Source organism: Schistocerca gregaria, chromosome 1, assembly GCF_023897955.1.
Source record: "Schistocerca gregaria isolate iqSchGreg1 chromosome 1, iqSchGreg1.2, whole genome shotgun sequence".
NCBI classification, from domain to species: Eukaryota; Metazoa; Arthropoda; class Insecta; order Orthoptera; family Acrididae; genus Schistocerca; species Schistocerca gregaria.
This window is the reverse complement of record NC_064920.1, coordinates 231,582,780-231,608,504: the sequence shown is the minus strand read 5'-3', so window position 1 is coordinate 231,608,504 and position 25,725 is coordinate 231,582,780. Positions and strand designations below refer to the sequence as shown.

At 42.4% G+C, this 25,725-nt stretch overlaps 1 protein-coding gene across 1 annotated transcript in view; it reads left to right on the top strand.

Annotated features, from left to right (window-relative positions):
* Positions 1-244: 244 nt before the first annotated feature.
* Positions 245-25,725, top strand: part of LOC126338336 (synaptic vesicular amine transporter) — a 711,171-nt gene continuing 685,690 nt past the window's right edge. Inside the window, exon 1 of the mRNA XM_050001544.1 lies at positions 245-424. The gene's annotated coding sequence lies outside the window, so the exon portion shown is untranslated. The remainder of the gene's footprint in view (positions 425-25,725) is intronic.

Sequence of the window (25,725 nt, the reverse complement as noted above, 5' to 3'; positions counted from 1 at the left end):
TGTCCTGTTACGGCGTCCATTGTGAGCATATCTGTGGAACGTGTAACTAAATACCTGTGTAGTTGCGTTTCCATGTTTCATCGATTATGAGAAACGCGAGGCACACGTCTTTGTGTGAGCGCGCACGACGCCGGCGTCCTCGGCGGCTCCGTGCGGGCAACTAGTGCGCGCGGTGGCCGCGGCGGCGGCGGCGGCGCCACGGTCGCGCGCCTCGGCCATATAGAGCGGCGCGGCGGCGAGCGCGCCGCCAGTTCCGAGGCAAGCGGCGCGGGGCTCGTAGGGAGCCGCAGCGGCCGCGCCACGCGCCACGCACCGCCATGGACGGCCAGCGCACACCCAGCCACTGTCTCCGCCTGTACACCTGGTAGGCGGCCGGAGCCCGCTCCCTCTCCTCTGCGTCGCCTGTCCGGCCTTGCCGCTGTCGGTAAGTTGCTAATCCTGTACAGGCACGCCTACGGTACATCTGACGCCAGTCTCGTAGCGTCGGCCCCCTGCTATGTATGCCAGCCCGCAAGGCACTCTCAGCTGGCGCGAGTGTAAGGGACGCCGCTACTTAGCGACTGCTCCGAAGACATTTGTTTCCTAACAAGAATGGTCAGAAGAGGGCTGTACATCAACTCATGGGCAAGACAGGCTATAGGAGAAAATAAAAACCCCTAACAGAACAAATTCACACTAAAATGAATCTTTCAAAATATAGTTCCTCTTGGAAGAATCTTGGATTATAAAACACGAAAAACTAATTTTTAACTACGATACACTAAAGAAAAATACGATGATTCCTAACTGACGTTAAAATCATTTTACGATATTTTGTAATTTAGAAGCCTTGCAGTGACAAGCGATCACTGCGGGTAATGCTTTACCTTTGACCACTTTGAAACCCATAGGCAACGAGAGACGTAGCGTACTGATTGCTACACATTCTACTGCTCAGAAATACTAGATTTTTGGGCCTTCTTCGAACTTTCGGCAGAGCTTACGGGTCTCTCATACGGATGCTACCACCTCTGTATACTGATTTAAATAGAAACACCGAAATGGATCTAAGTAATAAGAGAGGAATGTAGGTTAATTCTTACAAAGAAGAAAACAGCAACCAACCACTATTAATACTGCTATTTATTTAGGTAAATAGCGCCGTTACCGGTTTCGAACTGGCAAGTTCATCATCAGACGGCTGTTCACATGATTTTCAAGAAACGTGTGAACAGCCGTCTGATGATGAACTTGGCACTTCGAAACCGGTAACGGCGCTTTTACCTAAATAAATAGCAGTATTAATAGTGGCTGGTTGCTGTTTTCTTCTTTCTAAGAATTAACCTACATTAATTGTACACAGCCACGGCCCCACCATGTCACTTTTAGACAAAACAGCAATAAGAAAGGAATTATATATACTGGAAAGAATAATAGCTATGAAACCATAAAAGACTGTGCGTACGGCTTCTGCATGACACTCACTGTTTAGTTCTGACAAACCAGTTTTAGGCAATAAATCAATGGCTAAATAAGAGGCACGCCAATGTTCTGACATGTATAAAATCGTAAAGGCATACAAATTGTTCGTTATGGTGTTGGCGAGTATGTAAAGCAGTTATAGTTGAAGTAGTGTGGATTTAGTAGCAGTAGCTTAAAGTGATATCATATGTATATTGAACAGATTGTGAAAATAAACCTTTTTATTTTCTGACAAAAAGATACGTAATATAGTCTAAAACAAGTTTTACTTCGTAGTTTTGTGAAAAGTATTAATCGAACGATTTTACTTTGCAAACCACAAATAATACACTTTTTAATAGAGAGTGCTTCTTATAGCGCAGACGCAGCTGTAAGATGAAGAAGTCGCACAACAATTGCTTAATCCAGAATCTTTTATTGTGTACACTACTGGCTTCGGAATACTTGAAGTTTCGTTGTCCGCTGTAAGCTAAAATAATGATTTAACACAGTATTTGCATTATTACAGTTTATACCAGATGATAGAACTTAAAATTTCCCAAAACCGGTCGTGTCTGTTAAGCAACTGTTGCGCTGTTTTCTCATTTTACAAAATACACGTTTCAACTTTCTCCAGAGTTACATCTTAACAGTTTTACAGGTTATTTCCGCTTGATCACATCTATCACTTTAATCACTACAAAATTCTGGTTGCATTAAAAGTGAAGCCTTTCGGAAGAGCAAACTTCTATCTTCAGTCACTTCACCGCAAGAATCAGAATATCTCTTGGAATAAAGATTTCATTAAATTTCTTTTCTTTGTGAACGGATTTGTAGGTCTTATTCTATGAAGTATTCGGATTTTCGTGGTGGTGTGACTGAAGATAGAATCTTGTACTCACGAAACGCAACAGTTTTAATATGACCAGACGTTTATTGTGGTTAACGTAACTGGTGTGGTTAAGCCGAAATATTCTGTTAAACTGTTAAATTAGAAATATGGATAAAGTCAAACGCGTAATATTTGTGGTTTTAAATTCTGTTGCGATTGCTGTTACGCATATAATTTAATCTATTATATTATGACTGCAGTTACATGATATGTAATTTTGCTGTAATTTGTGCACAGTCAGTTAATTGCAACGCTTTTCAGTGTTTACTCTGCGGTGTAAGAAGTGTCTATTAATGTTTGTGTCTTGTAAATGCCAACATGTCTATTTTCAGCTATTTATTTTCGCGCACAACGGTTATAATTTTTGTAGAATCTAATCTGACTACAAAATAAAATATTAATGGGAGAATCTGCGACATGCAGTATTTATTCTTAAACACTGAATCCGATAGTCTTTGTGTTAAAAAAGCGTGGCGTGATCCATTTTCTGCACTTGATGAGATGGTTTCCAGAGAATGCCCATAATGTTCTCTGTTTCATCTGCAAGATGGCGACGAGCCCTAGATGAGTATGTCCTCCTTTCATGTCGACGCTTTGTGGGAAGATAATAAAATAAAAGAAGTAAAATTTAAGCGTTTCGGGTTGTGAATTATTATGTTTGACTTTCCTTTTTCGGTACCAACTGTTGATATGCAAAAGTAGTGCCATTTATACAAACTTGATCAATCATGTGGGACATCTTGTCAAACCTTGACTTCACTTCTGCACTTGTTTCATTATTTTACTTGTAACACTCGGTCTTTTTGCACTTTCGACGTTATATCCCAAATTTAATATTTATTAATACTTTGCACGCACTCTCACGCCATACGTCGCCGGTCCCGTGACAGCTATTGTCCGACTCACACCTAATGAGGAGAACACGGCATAATCCGATTTCTCAGAAACTTCGCTCTGTGGAAGAGAAGGACGTGTCTCTGCTTATCCGTAGATACTCGACCGCTTCTGAGAAAGCAGCGGTAAAAGTTTTCGACGTAATTTAGATGCATTTTAGTTGGCCATGACGTCAACCGAAATGGTGGCGGAGTGCGGTGTGTCAAATTTGTGCCCCATGTTCGAAACCAGATTATTTTATAGATATATTTTATTTTTATTCCTTTTTTATCATTTACCTTCCCATGACCGTAGACTATGACTACACGAATGATTCTTGTGAAGATACGGGATACAAGGGCATTATGTCAGTCGTAAAATTACAACTGTGTTTCATTATAAGCGTCATACATTTAGTAAATGTTATATGTGTATACGCTATTTTTAAATTCTCATATTCTTATATTTGATTCTTATATCAATTCTTATATTTGATTCTTATGTTTATTCTTCAGGAGGACTTGGTGCATTCCTTTGGTTTATACCGATGGTAGAAACTCGAACATCACGAGCATCACGCAAGCGCAGATTTGCCACACACACACACACACACACACACACACACACACATTTCTTAGTAGGAATCTCACTTGGGAAAGAAATGTCGCAGTCTCAATTCCTTACAACAGTCCAACGTAGGCGACATAAGGTCGTTGACGTTACTGAAGATTCCACACGTTCCCATTAATTACGTGGCAAACCACTTTACCGAAAACTTGCGCTTGTAGCTGATAATGACTCCAGATACACTACCCGAATTTCACCGAAAACAGTTTCAAATAGTTTTCTCATTCATTTGTTTCCTCTTCTTCCTTTTTTGATTTTAAATTTATTGACCAGACACACTATTATTAAACTTATCAAGACAAGGGATCCCAGATCGATTCCACATTCCTAGATTTCCAGAAGGCTTTTGATACCGTTCCTCACAAGCGACTATCAATCAAATTGCGTGCATATGGAGTGTCGTCTCAGTTGTGTGACTGAATTCGTGATTTCCTCTCAGGGAGATCACAGTTCGTAGTGATGGACAGTAAATCATCGAGTAGAACAGAAGCGATATCTGGCGTTCCGCAAGGTAATGTCATAGGCCTTCTGCTGTTCCTGATTTACTTAAATGATCTAGGTGATAATCTGAGCATCCCCCTTAGATTATTTGCAGATGACGCTGTAATTAACCGTCTAGTAAAATCATCAGACGATCAATTCCAATTACAAAATGATCTAGAGAGAATTTCTGTATGGTGGGAAAAGTGGCAGTTGGCATTAAACAAAGAAAACTGTGAGTTCGTCCACATGGGTACTAAAAGAAATTCGATAAATTTTGGGTATACGATAAATCGCACGAATCTAAGGACTGTCAGTTAGACTAAATACCTATGAATTACAGTTACCTGTAACTTAAATTGGAAAGACCACATAAATAATATTGTGGGGAAGGCGAAACAAAGACTGCGCTTTGTTGGCAGAACACTTAGAAGATGCAACAAACACACTAAAGAGACAGCCTACATTACACTTCTCCGTCATTTACTGGAATATTGCTGCGCGATATGGGATCTTTACCAGGAAGGTTGACGGAGGACATCGAAAAAGCTCGTTTCGTGTTATCGCCCAATAGGGGTGAGAGTGTCAATGATATTATACGCGAGCTGGGGTGGCAGTCACTGAAAGAAAGGAGGTATTTGCGGCGAGATCTATTTACGAAATTTCTATCACCAACTTTCTCTCCCGCATGCGAAAATATTTTGTTGAGACCACCTACGTAGGGAGAAATGATCATAATAATAAAATAAGCGAGATCAGAGCTCGAACGAAAAGATTTAGGTGTTCCTTTTTTCCACGCGCGATTCGAGAGTGGAATGGTAGAGAAGTAATATGAAAATAGTTTGATGAACCCTCTGCTAGGCACTTGAGTGTGAATTGCAGAGTAACCATGTAGATGTAGATGAAGATAATATTATTTGAGCATACATTTTAAAACATTCGTGTAGTAATCTCCTACAGACATGGGTAGATAAATGAAAAACTAAAATAAAACATAATAATCGGGATTCGAAAACGGGGAGTAAAATTGTGAAGTCGCGACGTTAGCCACTGTGCCACCGCTTCGGCTGAACTATGGATTCGCTTTATAATTCATAGAGTACCGCGGAAAAGTTGACGGCCCTTTTCTCAGAAACAATCCATTATCTGCGGGTAAGCCGAGACTCCGGTTATTTTGACCGCTGTTCCACTAAGTAAAGTTTCTGGGAAATGGGGCCGTAGCACTTGTCGTGTTCTCCTCGTTGGCGTCTCTTCCGCAGGGTGTGTCTGCTCTCTCACACTCTGTGATGACGCGAACAGCATGCAGGGGTTGACAGAAACAAAACATGTACCGTTACTCTTCTTGATAATTCTGTTTCGTTACAGTACATTTTTTCAAAAATGGTTCAAATGGCTCTAAGCACTATGGGATTTAACATCGGAGGTCATCAGTCGCCTAGACGTAGAACTACTTAAAACGAACTAAGCTAAGGACATGACACACATCCATGCCCGAGGGAGGATTTGAACCTGTGACTTTAGCAGCAGCGCGGTTCCGGACTGAAGCGCCTAGAACCACTCGGCCCTAACGACCGGCAGTACATTTGTAATCAAAGAGTAGTCTCAGAGGCGCCCACTGAGATGACAAAAGTCTTTCGATAGCGATGTACACACATGAAGATGACGATAATATATCGTACTCAACGAATTAAACGGCACTGCATTGGCGAAGCTGTCATTTTTATTCAGGTGATTTGTGTGAAAAGGTTTCTGACGTGATCAAGGCCGTACGACAGGAGTTCAAAAATGGCTCTGAGCACTATGGTACTTAACATCTGAGGTCATCAGTCCTCTAGAACTTAGAACTACTTAAACCTAACTAACCTAAGGACATCACACACATCAATGCCCGAGGCAGGAATCGAACCTGCGACCGTAGCGGTCGCGCGGTTACGGACTGAAGCGCGTAGAACTGCACGGCCACCGTGGCCGGCTGCGACTGGAATTAACAGACTCTGAACGCGGAATCGTAATTGGAGCTAGACGAATGGGGCATTCCATTTCGGGACTCGTTAGGGAATTCAGTGTTCAGCGACCCACACTGACTAGAGTGTGCCGAGAATACTAAATTTCTGGGATTACCCGTTACCTCGGACATCGCTGTGGCCGACGACCTTCACCTAACGACCGAGAGCAACAACGGTAGCGTCGAGTTGTCAGTGCTAATAGACAAGCAACACTACGCGAAATAACCGCAGAGAGCTATCATAGGCGACCAACGTATCCGTTAGGAAAGTGTGGCGAAATCTGGCGTGAATGGGCTGTGGCAGTAGACGGCCGACGCTTGTGCCTAACAACACATCGCCTGCACTCCCTCTCCTCGGCTTGTGACCATATTATTTGGATCCTATGCGGCTAGAAAACCGTGGACCGGGCAGATGATAACAGCTAATGGTAGAGTTTGAATGTTGTGCAGACCCTGCGAACCCATGGGTCCAGGTTGTCAACAAAGCAAGCTGGTGGTGGCTATGTAATGGTAAAATGTAAATGTCGTACGACTAGGGCCTCCCGTCGGGTAGACCATTCGCCAGGTACGAGTTGACGCTACTTCGGCGACTTGCGCGTCGATGGGGATGAAATGATGCTGATCAGGACAACACAACACCTAGTCCCTCAGCGGAGAAAATCTCTGATCCAGCCGGGAATCGAAACCGCGCCCTGCGGATTGACTTTCTGTCGCGCTGACCACTCAGCTACCGGGGGCGTACTCCATAATGGTTGGGCTGTGTTTACATGGAATAGACTGGGTCATCTGGTCCAACTGACCGCATCATTAATTCGAAATGATTATATTCGGCTAGTTGGAGCCCATTTTCAGGCGTTCAATGATTTTGCATTGCCACACTTATTCGCAATTGGTTCGAAGAATGTTCTCGAAAATTCGAGTGAATGATTCGGTCACCCAGATCGCCCGACATGAATCCTATCGAATATTCACGGGACATAATAGAGCGGTCAATTCGTGCACAAAATCCTGCACCGGCAACGCTTTCGCAGTTGTGGACGGCGATAGAGGCAGCATGGGTCAATATTTCTGCGGAGGACTTCCGACGAATTGTTCTGTCTATGTCAAGTCGAGTTGGTGCACAACGCCGGGCGAAAGGAGGTCCAACATGATATTAGGAGCTATTCCATGACTTTCGTCACCTGGGTGTAAAGAATAGTAGTCATCCGTACTGATCGTTTTTGCATTGATGAAACTGTATGATGACTTCTGACGCTTCTGAGAGCATGAGCATACAACACACTCAGTGGCATTGTAGCGAGAAGGAAGTACTTCTGTGGGCGGTAACAGTGACCTGGTCTCTTGCAGCTTTGGTAAGTCCCTCGTCGCACAGTAGTAGCGCTCAGTCGCCAGGTTCCATATAGGTGGTGATCCAGCTGAATTGGAGTGCTTAGGGATGCCAGTTGCTAATTGCCAACAACGTTTGTACTATACTTGTTTTAATACAGAAATTGCTTTGTCACACATGTCACAGAATCAGCAGTTGCAATATGGCGGCTCTGGACTACGCCGTCATCCCCGAGGCAGGATTCAAACCTGCGACCGTAGCGGTCGCGCGGTTCCAGACTGAAGCGCTTAGAACCGCTCGGCCACTCCGGCCGGCGACCCTTTACACACATTAGCATGGTTTTCTGACTGTACATAATGATAGACACTGCACATGACACGTGGCGTTTTGATAACTAATAACTTCACTTTCTAGCTTGTTTAATATCTGATATATGTACTCTTGACCGTTCTTTTAGAGCCGCTTCGGTTACTCGACCGTGCGTTTTGAGTGGCTCCTCGTGACTAACTCGCACTGTCTTCCCGAAGGACAAGAGAGACGCCCCCTTTCTCCCTCCCTCCTCTCTCTCTCTCTCTCTCTCTCTCTCTCTCTCTCTCTCTCTCTCTCTCTATATATATATATATATATATATATATATATATATATATATATAAGTGTCCTTCTTGGCTGAGGGAGAAAGGGGGTCCCTCTTGTCCTTCGGGAAGGCAGGGTTAGTTAGTCACGAGGATCCACTCAAAATATCGCCGGTCGTGAATCCGCTACGGTCGCCGGTTCGAATCCTACCTCGGGCATGGATGTGTGTGATGTCCTTAGGTTAGTTAGGTTTAAGTAGTTCTAGGGGACTCATGACCACAGAAGTTCAATCCCATATTTTATTTATATATATATATATATATATATATATATATATATATATATATATAATCCAAACTTTCAGCCAATGGGCGTTCAGATCACTATTGCTAGGCGGATCTGACGTCACGTTTGCGGACATTGTGACGGAAGTTTGTCTCGGAACACTGTCTCAGATTGTAAAATACTACTTCCTAATAGTCGGATCTTATCCCTACTTAGGTTGCACAACGTTGACTCCTACGATTTCATCACTAATACTCCTTGCTGACGCTTAATTGTCAAATGTACATGTAGCCTTGCTGCTACTGAGCATTCCCGATCGCATAAATATGCATAATGATTGGCTTAAACACGTGAGGGAATGCACATACGAATTGCAAGCACCTTGCAGCACAAACTTGGGTAGTGGTACCGACAGTTTGGCGAGTGCGGGGAGACTACCCGCTAAACAGCGGTGCATTCCGTGCCGGATCGGCGAGGAGGTAAGTACGAGCGCGGGACATGAGGTCGGTTGTTTGCCCGTGTCGTGGCGCAGCGCGACATCAAAGAACGGCGGCGATGCCGTGGCGTTTTATTGCACCGGGGCCTCGAGGCGTGTTGACACTGCGCCGCAAACGGCTCGTCCGCTGCCGCCGCCGATGGCCTGGCGGACTGCAGAAAGCCTGTGCCCCGCTCTCCGCTATAAAAGGAAGGTCTGACGCCGAGGCCAGATAGCGCGCCGAGTACGCCACAATCCCCACATGTCTCAGATATGCTTCACGGACAATGTAGTGCGACCTCTTATGATACTGGGCTCAGAAGTTCCATGACTCGCAATAGTAGCCCTGACTGCAAACAGTGTTGTGTACACAGTGGTAAGGAGAGGTGGGCTACAGAGCGGATCCAGCTACTGTCGTCGTAGGAAAGATGGACACGAGCACAAATGATTCGCGAACAAGGTAACACAACAAACAGAACATTTACTTAACATGTATTCTCCGAGCATACGAAGACTCGATTCAAACAATGCAGCAAGAAACAGAGTGCAGCTATCAGTGTCCACAAAGATGGACTCGCTGTACGAAGCACGACGGATATTGGTGAGTGGGTTGAGTGGCTACCGCCCACCGCCCTATGTCGCGGCGGCGTAGGGCGTTCGTGGTACGGGGTGCGGCAAAGACGGCGCGCACCATTGGTTCTGTCTAGAGAGCCTGTGTAGGGAGAAAGTGGCCAACCGGACGATACGGTGGACATTTTTCTGCCCAACTGCGGGCGGGGCTTTCGAATGGCCAGTAGTGGAGTACACACTCAGCGAATCAAAAGCACAAGACAATATGGCGAAATCATTCGTTAAATGCCTTTCTTTACAGCTATAATATACTCATAGTAGCCTACTGAGTACGGCACAGGAAAATTTGATACATTGGCTGTAAAAATTATTCGTTACTTGCATTTATCTCCTTTAAAGTTCGTTTACTAGACATATTGCAATGAAAGTAACGTAAATAAAAAAAGATATAGTGCATAGCATTTTTTTTGTATCGGAAATGAATAACGCTAAAGATTTAACGTACCTGTATTACGTCAGATGAATGAAAGTCGTAAACAGTTGTTTACAACCAAATGCAGCACAACCTGGCATCGTTTTCGAACGTCTGCAGAACGAATTACAGATGTCAAAAACAATACTATACAATTACTAATGTGTTTACTTCAAACATGTAGGCCTACCGACTTCATCACAAAACGCTTCATTATTTCATCTCGTATTTAAGATCGCAAACGCTAATTACGTACTAAAAACGATATACAGTTAAATCGAACATGCATGCACAACGCATAACACGTCTCAATAAATCAAATACCTTTTAATCGTTTCCAAAAGTCCTCTGAACTTCAATTCATCTCAAAAGCACGGCGAACATAGGAAGCGCGAGAGACGTTTGGCAGAAAAATGGCGCCAAAGCTAATCAATCAATCACGCGCAACTTCGCCTATGGCCACTCTCTCTGTATACAGGCTCTCTAGTTCCGTCAGATCCTGCGCGACTGCTATCGGCGTAAGATGGAAACTTGAAACTCCCTTGCCAACCTGAAGATGCTTCTGGGGTGGTGTCTTTAGCGAACTAACGGGTCTAAAGGAACTGTTCATAAAGATGAACGGAACGGACAATGAACGAATTCTAAGGAAAGGTCTTTCATAGTTTACTTCGGTCGTGGCTTTCTTCTTACAGTTCCCGGAAACGGAAAACTGTCAGTCTCGTTCCCGCAACGGCACGTCGGCAGGTCTCGTTCCAGCCTCGGTCCCGTTCCCGCCTGTCTCGGTCTCGGTCTCCCTCGGCCGGACTCGTCCTTCTTCGCGTGGCCACTCGTCGCAGTTCCACTGCCGACTGCTCCTAGTTAGTTCAGTATCGAGTTGTTCGTTTCGTCCTCTGCGCACGCCCATTCTAGATCTGTTTCAAACATTTTTTGAACTCTGAACTCCTGGTTCTTTTCGTATTCTATTCAGCGTCGATGACCAGTAATTAAAATGTATTTTATAATTACGTAAGTTACATAAAATTATGTGGTATGTAATACATACATCTTTGCAGGTAACAAAACGGCAGATCAGCTTAGTTCACTATTTCGATAAAAAGCGGAAGCAATATTTTTTGTTATTACACGTGGAAAGAAAGTCGGCACGGTACACACGAGTGGCTATTTTCCAAGATAAAAGAGCATGTTCATTGTTACGGAAGGCAGACCGACTTACAACCGAATGAAGTCCGTGTTCCATTATCGAGTATCTGGTGTCACTTTTTTTTTTAAAGAAAAATTGATAACTTCTACTATATTATTTCAGTGGTACAGGGCGGCGCACGAAAAATCGGCCCCGAGACATAGTCGCCTAACAATCATCTATTGTTTCGAAGTTGTTTGCATTAGCTTATTTGTAAGTTTCTTCACTACCTAATTATTACATGTTTATCTATTCTGCTCGTAGCGGTCAACAAATCCTGCGTAATTGGCTAGCAGTCTGTACCCCGGGCTGGTTTTCCGTGTGCCATCTCATATCATTTCACAGCGATCAGCCACATAACTCTGGCTAAACGAGAGGTTTTTCAGAATCACGAAACTTACAAGTGTGTGAGAATTCTGTTACCAACAAGAATTCTGTACTCCAGGACGGAGGCAAGTGCCTCCTCTTGGCGCCTTCCATCTTCAGTCACATATGCTACTAATTTTCAGTTTTTCGAAAGAATCGTATACCAAGCACAAATGAACGGTGGCCGGCCGCTGTGGCCGAGCGGTTGTAGGCGTTTCAGTCCGGAACCGCGCTGCTGCTACGGTCGCAGGTTCGAATCCTACCTCGGGCACGGATGTTTGATGTCCTTAGGTTAGTTAGGTTTAAGTAGTTTTGAGTCTAGGACCTGCGATGTTAAGTCACATAGTGCTCAGAGCCATTTGAACCATTTTTGAACGGCGAACGAGTAAAAATGAACGATTTCCAAAAAAGAGCGATCACCAGTGAACTAGTTCTTAAGGATGAACGAGTTTGCCCATCTCTAGTGTCGATACGTGATACCACAATCAGATCTCATCACTGATGTAGCTGTACAGTGCGAATCACCTACACCTCTTATGATAGCAGCCCGAGATCTTGCATCTCTCGCAACAGTACTTAACATCCGTTTCGACCTAATGTCGCCATTCTCAGATCTTTTCACTGATGGTGCACAGTGCGAAACACCTATGTCTCTTATGATAGCAGACCTAGATCTTCCATCTCTTGCAACAGTAGTACTGACTGCATACTGTAATTAAGATCTGTTTCGACCTACTGTGATCAACATCCGATCTCATCCCTGATGCCGGTGTACTACAACTTGAACATATGTTTTTTGTGAACAGTTCCAGATATCGAAACAAGGATTTCGGCAAGTGATAGTAGGCAGACGGGCATATAATTTAGTTGTATGGGCAATAGTTTTAACTCTTGTATAACCGAGATATTGAAACAAGTGGAATGGTGTACTTTTTTAAGGGCATTCGAAAGCAATCTTGAAGACCAGTATCGGAATATGACGCTCGATAAAGTTGCCATTGAAAATTTTAGCAAAAGTATTCGAGAAATGTGTTACAGTTGAAAGTCATTGCTAGTGCAGTGTTAACAATGGCAAGAGGAGCTTTCACATCAGGCTCCATCTTTATATGCAACAAGGAAATAGATATGCTCTACTAAGATAAAACGTATTTCCTCTTGGCTTTACTTCATACAAAATACATAGGCTTTCGTAAGGGGCGGTAAGGAAGGGGGGGGGGGGGGGAAGAGAAGCGCCCTAGAATATATAAAGTTTTTATTCATTATAAAATTTACCAGTAACAAATATCGATAGGACCAGCTCAGCGGCCGCCGATTCGCTCGCATTTATGTCGTAAATCGTAATTACAACAAAGAATTTAATATAGATGTATAAAGCCTACTAAAAAATTAACGTAGTAAAGAGCCGTTTCTTTTTTTATGTAGTGCTGACAAAGCCGATTTATCGTTGGGACTTCGATTAAGTTCTCGAAATGGAACACCTCCTAAACTTCAATACTTTCAGCATTTCGCGGCCCTGTCAGCAACTGTATAAATATTAAATTCAAAATTAACAGCCTCAGTTGCAGAGTTACCTAGATTTACCTAGGTTTCAATTGGGAAACTCAGTACAACACTCGTGGCTGCCGTATCGCGGTCGGGAAGTGGGGCTGAGGCAGCTTCAGTTAAGTTTTTAAAATATGACGACACTTGGTGTATTTGTATTTTTAGTTTGACAATGTCCATTATGGACAAACATTAGTAAGTGTAATTCTGAAGAAGGTTGGGTTATCCCAATTGAAACCTAGGTAAATCTAGGTAGTCTGCAACTCAGGCTGTTAATTTTGAATTTAACCTCCTAAACTTTTCACGAAAATTACGGCTAGAGAGCATAGTCTTTTACGAATGTACTTCTGGAGAAAAAGAGATTTTGGTAGCTGGAGCCTGAATTTTTTGTTAATCCTGCCTTTTGAGTTCTTGCGGTAATATTTCTACTAAAATTTCACCCCTTTGCGCTTATTTCTTTACTTCTAATCGAGACGTCAAATACCAATTTTCATAGATTTACCTTCAAAAATGTTTTAAAATAGCGAAATATTTTGATAAAAATTTCGTCCCCTATTTCAGCCCCTTAGGGTTGAATTTACAGAAATACTGAAAAATGTATTTTTTATATTTCGAACCGAGAAGCCAAATTCAAATTTTCTTAGATTCAGTTTTAAAAATGCTTTCATAATGAAATATTTTTATAAAACTCTTAATTTTTTGTTTCGCTCTCATTACAGGTCGAATTTCCAAAACAGTGAAAACAGTCTTTTTTATTTCTAACGAAGAAGCCAAGACCAATTTTCGTAATATATCTTTAAAAACGCTTCCATAATGAAATATTTTATAAATACTCCATCCCTATTTTACACCCTTAGGGGTGGAATTCCGAAAAACCCTTTCTTAAAAGATGCCTACAGTGTAACATCAATAGGCCTCCAAATTTCAATTTTCTATACTTTGCGGTTTCACCTCGGCGATGATGAGTCAATAAATCATTGAAATTTTCTTTTATATACAGAGAGATAACCATCAGTTCTCTGCTACACATTGAGGTGACAAAATGCATGAGACGGCAATATGCACATATACAGATGGCGTTAATATCGCGTTCATAAAATGTAAGAGGATAGTGCACTAGCGGAGCTGTCATTTGTACTTAGGTAATTATGGTGAGGAAGTTTCCGACATTATGGCCGCACGACGAGAATTAAAAGAATTTGAAAGTGGAGCTGGGTGCATGTGACATTCCGTTTCGGAAATCTTAAGCTTTGCTTCCGCCGTTTTTTTTCCCCAAAATTTGAGGCTTTAATGAAACAAATTGGTTACACATGAGTCATTCAAAGTATTTTCCATCGCTGACCACTACCTTCTCCTATCTTTCGAGTAGTGTACGAATTCCGCGTCGAAAAAATTGTTCAGCTTTTGAAATGATCCACGAATCGATCCAATTTGTGACTTCTTCATGAGATTGGAAGTGTTGATCAGCCAGGCCATGCGGCATTGATCTAAACAGGTGATAGTCAGAGGGAGAAACGTCTGGAGAATACGGCGGGTGGGGTAGGACTTCCCAATTTAACGTTTCCAAACGTTTTGACCTCTTTTGCAACGTGTGGTCGAGCGTTGACGTGACGCAGAATCACTTATTGTGCCTCTCGCTGTATAGCGGCAGTTTGTCTTTTAATACTCTGCTCAGACGCATTAACTGCGCTCGATAAGGAGCACATGTGGATGTTTCACTTCGTATTAACACCTTGTAGTACACGACGCCGACATGGTCCCACCAAATGCAGAGCATGATCTTGGAGCCGTGAATATTCGGTTTGGCCGTCGATGTGGAAGCATGGCCGGGATATCCTTAGGTTTTTTTGCGTTTAGGGTTATCGTAATGAATCGATTTTTCGTCCCCGCTCACAATGCGATGCAGAAATTCCTTCCATTTTTGCCTCTGCCGCAACTGTTCGCAAACACACAAATACCTTTCAACGTCTCTTGGTTTCAGTTCACACGAGACCCAAGTTCCCTCTTTCTGAATCGTGCCCATAGCCTTGAGACGTTTTGAAATGGCTTGCTGTCTCACTCCCACTAATCGTACCAATTCTTCTTGAGTTTGACTCAGCAATGTTTCCAGTTCTGCATCTCCGGAAACATTCTCTCTTCCGTCCGCAGCTCATGGTCGTGCGGTAGCGTTCTCCCTTCCCGCACCCGGGTTCCCGGGTTCGATTCCCGGCGGGGTCAGGGATTTTCTCTGCCACGTGATGACTGGGTGTTGTGTGATGTCCTTAGGTTAGTTAGGTTTAAGTAGTTCTAAGTTCTAGGGGACTGATGACCATAGATGTTAAGTCCCATAGTGCTCAGAGCCATTTGAACCATTTGAACCATTCTCTCTTCCACCACTATGCCGATCTACGACTCTAAAATCACAGTTCTTGAAGAGTTGAAACCACTCACGACGCGTTCTTTCACTGATAGCGTTCTTACCATATGTACTTGAGAGCATTCGATGAGACTCAGCCGCTGTTTTTTTCATACTGAAACGAAACAGTAACACGTCCCACAAATGACGAGAAGTACGCTCTTAAAATGACCTTTTTTATCAAGAACAACTTTATGATGTAGACACAAATCGAATAATGTTGTAAGTAGGCTGTTTAGGTTTTCTTATTAGTAACGCCACATAGCGCTCTGTATGAAAAATCACTGGCTGTGCTGTGCGCAGTCTGTGGCTAGTTTGCATTGTTGTCTGCCATTGTAGTGTCGGGCAGCGGCAGCTGGATGCTAACAGCGCATAGCGTTGCGCAGTTGGAGGTGAGCCGCCAGCAGTGGTAGACGTGGGGAGAGAGATGGCGGAGTTTTGAAATTTGTAAGAATTGGTGTCATGAACTGATAGATATATTATGACTATAAAGGTAAATACAGTGTTTGTTCTCTACTAAAATCTTTCATTTGCTAACTGTGACTATCAGTAGTTAGTGACTTTCGCAGTTTTAATCTTTTAGTTAGCTGGCGGTAGTGGCGCTCGCTGTATTGCAGTAGTTCGAGTAACGAAGATTTTTGTGAGGTAAGTGCTTTGTGAAACATATACGTCAGGGCCATTCTCTTGTAGGGATTATTGAAAGTCAGATTGCGTTGCGCTAAAAACTATTGTGTGTCAGTTTAAGTACAGTGATGCACAATTTTTCTAAGGGGACGTTTCAATGTTTAGATGACGTTATGTTGAGGTCCAAGCTAACTGCCTGACGTCTGCGATCTGTTTCTTTCGACCGCTACTTACCGTTGGCGCCACATATCGGCAAACGGCGGAAGAACAGTTGTACTCCTTGTTTTTAAGGAAGATTAAATATTATAAATTGAATAAACTTAAAAAATTTGGAAAGTTGTGGTAAGATCGTATGGGACCAAACTGCTGAGGTCATCGGTCCCTAAGCTTACGCACTACGTAATCTAACTTAAACTAACTTACGCTAAGGACAAAACACACACCTATGACCGAGGGAGGACTCGAACCCCCGACGGGGGGAGCCGCGTGGACCGTGACAGGGAGCCTCAGAATGCACGGCTACCCCGCGCGGCACAGAGCTTGGCAGGAGAGGTTTACTTGGCGGTATTCATGCCACAATAGCCGATTGCGATCGCATTGACTTACAATGTTAGTACGATTGTCTGATTTTTTGCAAAAACGTTCAACGCCAACAATAAATCTGTAATTAAATCTGTAGCTGAAGTTTCAAGAGTATTCCAGTGCCGTTGAAGACAGAATACTATTCCAGAAAAAAAAATCCCATGCTTGTGCATCTCTATTAATACACGACTTGAGAGCATTACCCATACAACAGCATTAGTTGTCTGTCTACCTACACTCATATGCCGAGAGCGACGTTTCGATTCTTGAACTGTTAATGAAATGAAAGGAATTCAAATTTAAGTTGACTCACCCTGTAATATTTCGGTCATCTTAACTACATCGGGAAGTACCTAAAGCCAGGGGTTGATGACGTATTTAGCAACAAGCTAGAATATATGCAGATATTCTTGTCAGGAGCTACACGTGTAACGGCATCAAAGGCGTGATCCAGTGATAGTCATAAAATGCCCGAAACCAACCATAGAGGTAAATGGTGAATTCTGTCACGTCTAGTGCCTTAGCTAGAAGAAAATATTTATGGATACTCACCTTTAATCTAGTGGTTAACACGTACGATATTGAGGAATCTCTGCTTTAACATTTTGCTTCCTGCAAGCTCTTTCTTTTGCTAATCCGTCCGCAGCTCGTGGTCTAGAGGCTAGCGGCCAGCGTTGCTGCCTCTGGATCACGGGGTCCCGGGTTCGATTCCCGGCTGGTTTGGGGATTATCTCTGCCCGGGGACTGGGTGTTTGTGCTGTCCTCATCATTTCATCATCATCATTTGTGAGATTGACAAGATTGGGGTGTAAAAAGAAAGTGGACTGTACAAAAATAGGGACTTATTACGGACGCTGATGACAGCGCAATTGAGCGCCCGACGAACCAAACATCACCATCATTTGCTAGTACCCTTTCTGCCCACAGCCATGATTTCAAGTGGGGCTCAGGATTAAACCCATTTAGAGGTAGAGGTAGTCCCACGTAGCTCAGATATGTCATAGTACTACCTCGTTGGACAATAAAGGAATTTGTTCCTTGTGCATCGCCTTCTACCACGGCTATCTACAGGCCCTCCAACGGAAGTATGCTTAACACTAGTGCCGTTAGTGCCACTCTAATGTGTAGCCATAGACTGTAATCGTGGGAAAACAGACATTTCCTTACACTCAAGTAATTTCAATAAATAATATGTTATGGGATAAATATTTCTGGAAACGTCGTTCCCACCCGAATAAAGCATTGGTCAAGAATAGTGGATAAATTATTACAAAGATAGTTTACAATGGTGAAAAAATCTTTATAAAAGATTTAAGAAAGTTAATGCAAGTTACTGCTAGTTGGTTTTACTTGAAGATAATTTTTCAACAGTCAGAGATAACCGTGTTGCGGTAACTGAAAATCGGACTTCCTAAGTAACTTTAAAATGCGTAATGTTCACAATGCAGAGCGGGAGAAATGAAAGAAAACTAATTTTAAGGTAATTTTGTAATTAAATAACTGTATCGCACGCGCTTCCACCTTATAAAGCATTGGCCACATTTACGTAAAGGGTAAGGAGAAGAAAATGCTTCCACTTCAAAGCAAGAATAAATTTTTAGAATTCCTCACTGATAATTATTATTTAACGAATACATGCACGCCACGAGCGAAAGACAAGACAAGAGTTAAGTAACAAGATCAAAAAGACAAATAACAAGAGAGAGATAACATTTCGTCTTTCGTTTGTATAGCAGTTCATGGACTCTTTACGTATCACCGAGAAATATAAAGTTTCAACATAGTACTTCTGGTAAATATTCTTTCTTAAGCGCATATAACTGTAATTACTCTTACCACTAATTAGAGGCTTCACAAGGCGACAGCTGAATTGGATGGTTGTGCCAAACATGTATGCCGTTCGTGCTCCAGACTTTCAACCTACAGTTGTCTTCAAAAATTAAGCTCTACGTTCAACTAAAATTTTGAAACAAGTGTTAACCTGATTTCAGCTAATTTTCAAGCGTAATTCCATGATAGCACAATTGAATATGGTATTTTAATGACAACGATAGCACTTTCGTGAGAGAAAAGGAAAATTCGATGAAGTATTGGTAAAAGAAACAAATTAATGAGTTTAAACAAAGAATAGTGTTGCATTAATGCAATCCTGTGTAATGAGCCTCATCTCGTAGACGAAATCCGTGCAAGAAAACGTACTTGCCATCTGTACGTTTTCAATATAAGCACTCAGGACAAGAACGTTAAAGAGTAAAAGAATAACAAACAATGACTGATCTGACGACGTAGCTGCTCCGAACTGGGTGCACAACTACATCATGTCGGCTTACATGATATCAGCTAATGTTAAAAGCCAAAAGGAGAGTGCGAAGGAAACAAAGCGAGTGCATTTCGTATTGAAGCAAATCAGTTAGAAGGGACCAGCTACTACGACCAAACCCAATGCTGGTGCTGACATACAAAGCCTCGGGGCAGTAACTTCGGACAAAAGTGAAAAGACGAACACAAATTGTGGTAGAAAAATATCCTAATGTTTCTAAAGATTCTTTACCGGATAGACAACCTCTTGGAGGTGGCTACAATACGTCTAAGATAACCCGCAGTATCCATCTGATGTTTACTGATTTAATAAGACTAAAAATTATCCAATATCATCCTTCTTACTGATTCTAGTTCAGAGCAAGGAGAGAGAGAGAGTATGAAGCTGCCACTGTTCGTGGATATGCTAACTGCAACTGGATAACGCTATGTATTTGGGCACATGATTCTGAACTGGTCACAAAGAATACTGATTTTCATCCAAATTCGAACAAATATGCAACTAGAGAATTTACTCTTTATAAACATGACTCGAAAATAATACGGCTTGTAAGAAACGAAAGTGATACGTGTGGAATGCACAGATAAAGCCAAAAGCGTACTGTGACCTCACCGAGATGCATAAAACAGCATGTTGGTGCAGTAGATCTGTATCATTCGCCTGAAAACCAGCGTCATACAAAAGCCGAGCCCAGAGTGGCTTTCTGTTGTGACCAGGTTGGACTCAATTTGAAATTGTACCTGTTTGTCTCACACAGTCCAAACCTTGAACTCCGCGAGATATCCCATATGCGGCTACACAGAGATAAATGCCGCACACAACCAGACAGTTAGGTCTGTCAAAACTGTTAGACTGTAGAAGAAAACAGATGACTGGTTATCGGTGATCTTGCGCGCTTATGGCGGATGTCTGTGTAAGTAGTTGACGCTTTTCAACTCTTCTAGTTGTGTGTCTGAAATATGTCATACCGACACGGAATGCTGAAAATTCCTGGTATTGAAATTCTAATCTTTATATTCTTAGTAAGTTAATTATGATACGTCTTGGTGAGCGCCAGCTGAGTAACTGCAATACACTGTTTCTCAAGGAAGGGGTAGTGAATTTTGATAGCGCTCATTTCAGACAGCTAAAGAACCATTGTGCCTCCTGAAGCTTTTAGATACTGCAGTGAACACAATTTAAATCAATATCCATGTATTTAGCGATTAAGGTTCATGTTAGTTAAGATACCCAATGAGGTTTAATTGTCCGACTGAAAGTTTTACCGTCACATGTCGCATGGAGTTCCATGTTTCCATTCACCAACAGTCCAGTGTCGGTGTTGACAGGCCCTGCCAAGGCATAAAGCTTTGTGTGATGCAGTCATCACGGGTACACGAGTGGTCCTTCGACTCCGAGAGCCCATATCGATGATGTTTCGTTGAATGACACTTGTTGATGGTTCAGCATTGAAGCCTGCAGCTTTTTGCGGAAGGGTTGCACTGCTGTCAAGTTGTACGAATCTCTTCAGTCATCGTTGGTCCCGTTCCTGCAGGATTTTTTTCCGGCCGCAGTGGTGTCGGAGATTTGATGTTTTACAGGATTTCTGACATTCACCGTACACTCGTGAAATTGTCGTACGGAAAAATACCCACTTCACCGCTACTCGCAGGTGCTGTGTCCCAACGCTCGTGCGCCGACTGTAACATCACGTTTAAACTCACTTAAATCTTGATAAGCTGCCATTGCAGTAGCAGTAATCGACGTGAAAAGTGCTCCAGACACTTGCTGTCTTATATAGGCCTGTTTACATATCTCTGTATTTGAATACGCGTGCCTGTATCAGTTTCTTTGGTGCTTCATTGTATAATCTCACGTTAAATGTTTAAACTAGAAACTGCATATATGTTGTGCATCCTAACTTACGGGGCACGAACTACCCAAACTACATTTAAAGAACCCGATAGTATCGGGGTACAAGATGAATGGTCAAAATATTGACTATGTCAAACGTTACATTGTATAATTATGTGCACTGCGAAGCGATATCAAATTGAATGATTAAGTAAAAAACAGGATGAGGTAACGTGACGGATGACGTAGATTTGTTGGAAGAGTTCTAGTGACGTGCAGGGCACCCGTAACAGAAATCGCACGCAAGACGCTAATTCATCCATTTTTAGAGTATTGCTTAAATATTTGAAGTCTCAGTCAAGTAGGCATGACGATAGACGTGAAACGAATTGAGAATGTACTGCTAAGCTCCTAACATGACGGTATAACTCACGTGAAAGTGTAACGGAAAGGCTTGGAGGAATCAAATGAGATTCTTCGAAAGGAAGACGACATTGTTCTCGAGATAAATTTGGATAAATTAAGAGAAACTGTAGCCTGTACTCCAACAAGGCTGTGTCACGATCATGCTGGCATCATTTACATCTTCATCCACAACTACACCACTACTTTCCAATTCACACTGAAGTGCCCAGCAGAGGGTTAATCGAACCACTTTCAAACAGTTTCTCTAGCGTTTCACTCTCAAACAGTGCACGGGAAACATGCCCACTTACACGTTTACCTGGGAGCTCTGATTAATCTTATTTACGACGATGATTTATTCCCATTTACGTGGGCGTCAACAGAATAATTTCGCATTCAGAGAAGAAAGAGACTGAAATTTAGTGCAAGGCCCTTGCCGCAACGAAAGACGCCTTTGCGTTGGTGACTGACACCCCAACTTGCGTATCATATCCATGACCCTTTCTCCCCTTTTTCGGGATAGTGAAAAACTCGCATCCCCTCGAACTTTTTCGATGTCCTGTCTGGTACGGATCCCACATGGCGCAGCAGTGTGCCAGAAGATGACAAAGAAGCCTTCTGCCAATAAAACGCACCTTTTGGTTCGCTTTCTCCCACAACATTATCTATGTGATCATTCCAATTTAAGTTATTTGTAATTGACATCCTTAGGTGTTTAGTTGAATCAACAGCCTTTACATTTGTGCGATTTATCATGTCACCGAAACTTAGAGAAGTTCTCTTAGTAGTCAGGTGCATGACTTCACACTTCGTTATTTGGAGTCCATTTTCACTTTTCGCACCATAGAGATATCTTGTCTAATTAATTTTACAACTAGTTCCGATCATCTGATAATTTTAATAGACGGTAAATGACAGCACCATCTGCAAACAATACAAGATGACTGCTCAGATTATCTTCTACATAATAGATTAGGAAGAACAGAGGGCCTATAGCAAATGCTTGGGGCACCAGATTATTTCTGTTTTACTCGATGGAATTCCGTGAATTACTACGAACTGTCTACCTTTATCACAAGAAGTCACGAATCCAGTCGCGCAACTAAGACAATATTCCATAGCTACGCAATTTGGTTAAAGCCGCGTGGGAGGAATGGCCTTAAAAGTCTTCTCTAAATCTATAAATATGGAATCAATTAAAAATCCTGTCGATAGCACTCATTGCTTCGTGAGGATAAAGAGTTAGTTGTGTTGCACAAGAAAAATGTTTTCTGAATCCTTGCTAACAATCAACCAACAGATAGCTTTATCAGAGGTAAAATATAATGTTTAGACACAGTATACGTTCTAAAAACCTACTGTAAATCTACGTTAGTTATATGTGTCTGTAATTAAACCACATTATTCCTATTGATTACGCATAGCAACATATTACTCCTATTTCCTATGCATATCATCCTGCACATTGCGTAGAGATCAGAAAAATAAGATAAGCTGATGTAAGATATATTAGAATGTTAAAAGAATTAGTGCAGGGCAATGCACTAACATAGAAAGATTAACACAAGACAGGAAGAACTGAAAGTCGATATAAAATGAGTCGAAAATTAATTCCCAATGAGTCATATGTAGGAAACTTCTGGTTCTTTCAAGCTCTCGTACCTATTCGAAATATTCTGGAATGCTGTTTGCTTACTCAGCCCCGCTCCGCATGATCTCATACATATGAATGCCACTTAAGCATATTTTCTCTGACACATCCCAGGTGCGCTAAAGCTTTGGCAGCCTCCTACTCCCACAGTCATCAGTGAATCGTAATGCACAAAAGAAAGCATCTTTACCCTTTTGTTCCTCTAAATTTATTCGAATTGTTTTTTTTCTGACTTACATGCTGCCAGAGAGCACTTAGCTATGTTCAACTAAAACACGGCAAAAAAATAACATCGGGAGACTCCAGTGAAGATTTCTACACATTTTGAAAGAAGTACGACGGCTATTCGGAAAGTAAGGTTCAAAATGGTTCAAATGGTTCTAAGCACTATGAAACTTAACATCTGAGGGTATCAGTCCCCTAGACGTAGAACTACTTAAACCTAACTAACCTAAGGACGTCACACACATCCATGCCCAAGACTGGATTCGGACGTGCGACCGTAGCAACAGTTTGGTTCTGGACTGAAGCGCCTAGAACTCCTCGGCCACAGCGGCCGGCTGGGAAGTAAGGTCCGATCGGTCGCGAAATAGAAACCATCGAAAAAGCTGCAGGGATATCCTCATTGCCCCTGTAGTGTGCGGCAGAGAATTACCATGAAAAAGAAAACGCATGACAGGTACGTTATGTGGGGCTGCATGAAACCAGGCGAAACCTCTCAATAGGTACCTACAATTGGTGGGAAACGCTACTGTTCCAGGCATATATACCCGCTCACTGTGTGCTCACAACGGAACCTCCCCATCGCACCCCCCTCAGATTTAGTTATAATTCGGCACAGTGGATAGGCCTAGAAAAACTGAACACAGATCAATCGAGAAAACAGGAAGCTGTGTGGAACTATGAAAAAATAAGCAAAATATGCAAACTGAGTACTCCATGGGCAACATCATGGATGATCTGTGCACAGGCGCGCCGTGGTTCCGTGGTTAGCGTGAGCAGCTGCTTAGCGAGTGGTCCTTGGTTCAATTCCCTCGAGCGAAAAGTTTATTTACTTTATTTTTGCAAAGTTATGATCTGTCCGTTCGTCCATTGACGTCTCTGTTCACTGTAAGTGTAGTGTCTGTGTGTTGCGACCGCAACGTAAACCTCTGCGATTAGTAGACGAAAGGACGTGCCTCTCCAATGGGAACCGAAAACATTTGATCCCAAGGTCATAGGTCAACCGACTCCTCCACAGGAAAACACGTCTGATATATTCTATACGACACTGGTGACGGCACGCACATGACAGGAATATGTTGTCGATCCACCTAACTTGCACACTTGGCGAATGGATAAAAAGATCTTCTACCTTGCCCGATTTAGGTTTTCTTGTGGATGTGATAATTACTTCCAAAAAAGTGATGAAAACATAAGAGCGTGTCACATGAACTGCAACAAATGAATGCAACAGTTTCACAGTCACACAGCTTTCTCTGTGCTCTGTCAAAACATATATTTTTAACGTTTTCAAGTTTTTTCCATGTGTAAACTGTCAAATCCTGCATATGTCCAAGCAAATCTGAACATGTCCTGGAATTTTGGAGAGCGAAGTTGATTATGTGCGAGTGCCTGAAATCTGATAATTGTCAGAAAATAAAAAATTAAAGTTTTCACTCACTAACCACGGGACCACGGCGCTCCTGAGTTGGTACTATCCTTCTTTTTGCCTATGTTGCGCATGGACTACTCAGTTTGTACATTTTGCTAATTTTTTTATAGTTCCACACAACTTCTTCCTGTTTTCTCGATTGTCAAGGCCTATCCACAGTGCCGACTTATAACTAAATCTGAGGGGGGTGCGATGGGGAGGTTGCCTTGTCAGAACTGAAAAGAGCGACGTGACACGATCGACAGGCATGCGGGAGACACTGCTCAACACATCTATGGAAGCTTCATCGCTTTTTCACTATCGTTTCCACTTCTCGAGCGATCGGTGAAAGAGTAATGGCTGACCACCTATTGTGAGGCAGCCTAGAATTTTTGTGGGGCTGCAGTGAATTGAAGTTTCTTCGAAGAGAGCTTCTAACCAGCAGCTATTGCTTCTAACCATGAGCCATTATAGAGCTTTAACCACACCTATATCAGACTAAATCGTTGTAAGATTGACATGACAAGCAAAATCAATACAAATTATGTGATTCAGAAAGTCATTTTTGTGCTAATCTGACGTCACGAGAATGTAGCTAAGATGACTCAAATAACGATCTATCCGAGCTGATTTCGTGTCGTTGTCATCTTCAATTTCTTGTTCGGCAGAATGTTGTAAATCGGCTGTTAGGCGAGATGTTGACAGGTCTCTAGTACTGCTCCATCTTCTACTTGTCAATTTCCACATAAAACCTGCTCCGTACAGCGTCAGCGTCAGAACTAGTTGACGCCGCATCTATCAACGTCAGCCGCCTTATTAAACTTCCTAGGTAATTCGTAAACTTCTGGAGACTTTTGTGCTGCCTCCATGCCCTCAGCTTCAATGTTACCGGCAGCTCTTCCGCTTCATTACGAGTGGCTATTTGTCTGAAGTTACACTTTTCACTCAGTAGTGTTTCCACGACCTGATTCATGCTTCTCCGTTACCCGATTTGTATTACAAGTAATAATGTACTTCTGAAATATTCACAGAAAATACTGCATAAATATACTCATTTTGTCAAGTTGTAGCGCTGCAACATGTTAGATAAGTTACTTGTTTCACTGGTAATGAAAGCTTGTGAATAGGAAGTCTGATTAGAAACGCCATTCCTGTGAATGGTGACAGTATTTTGT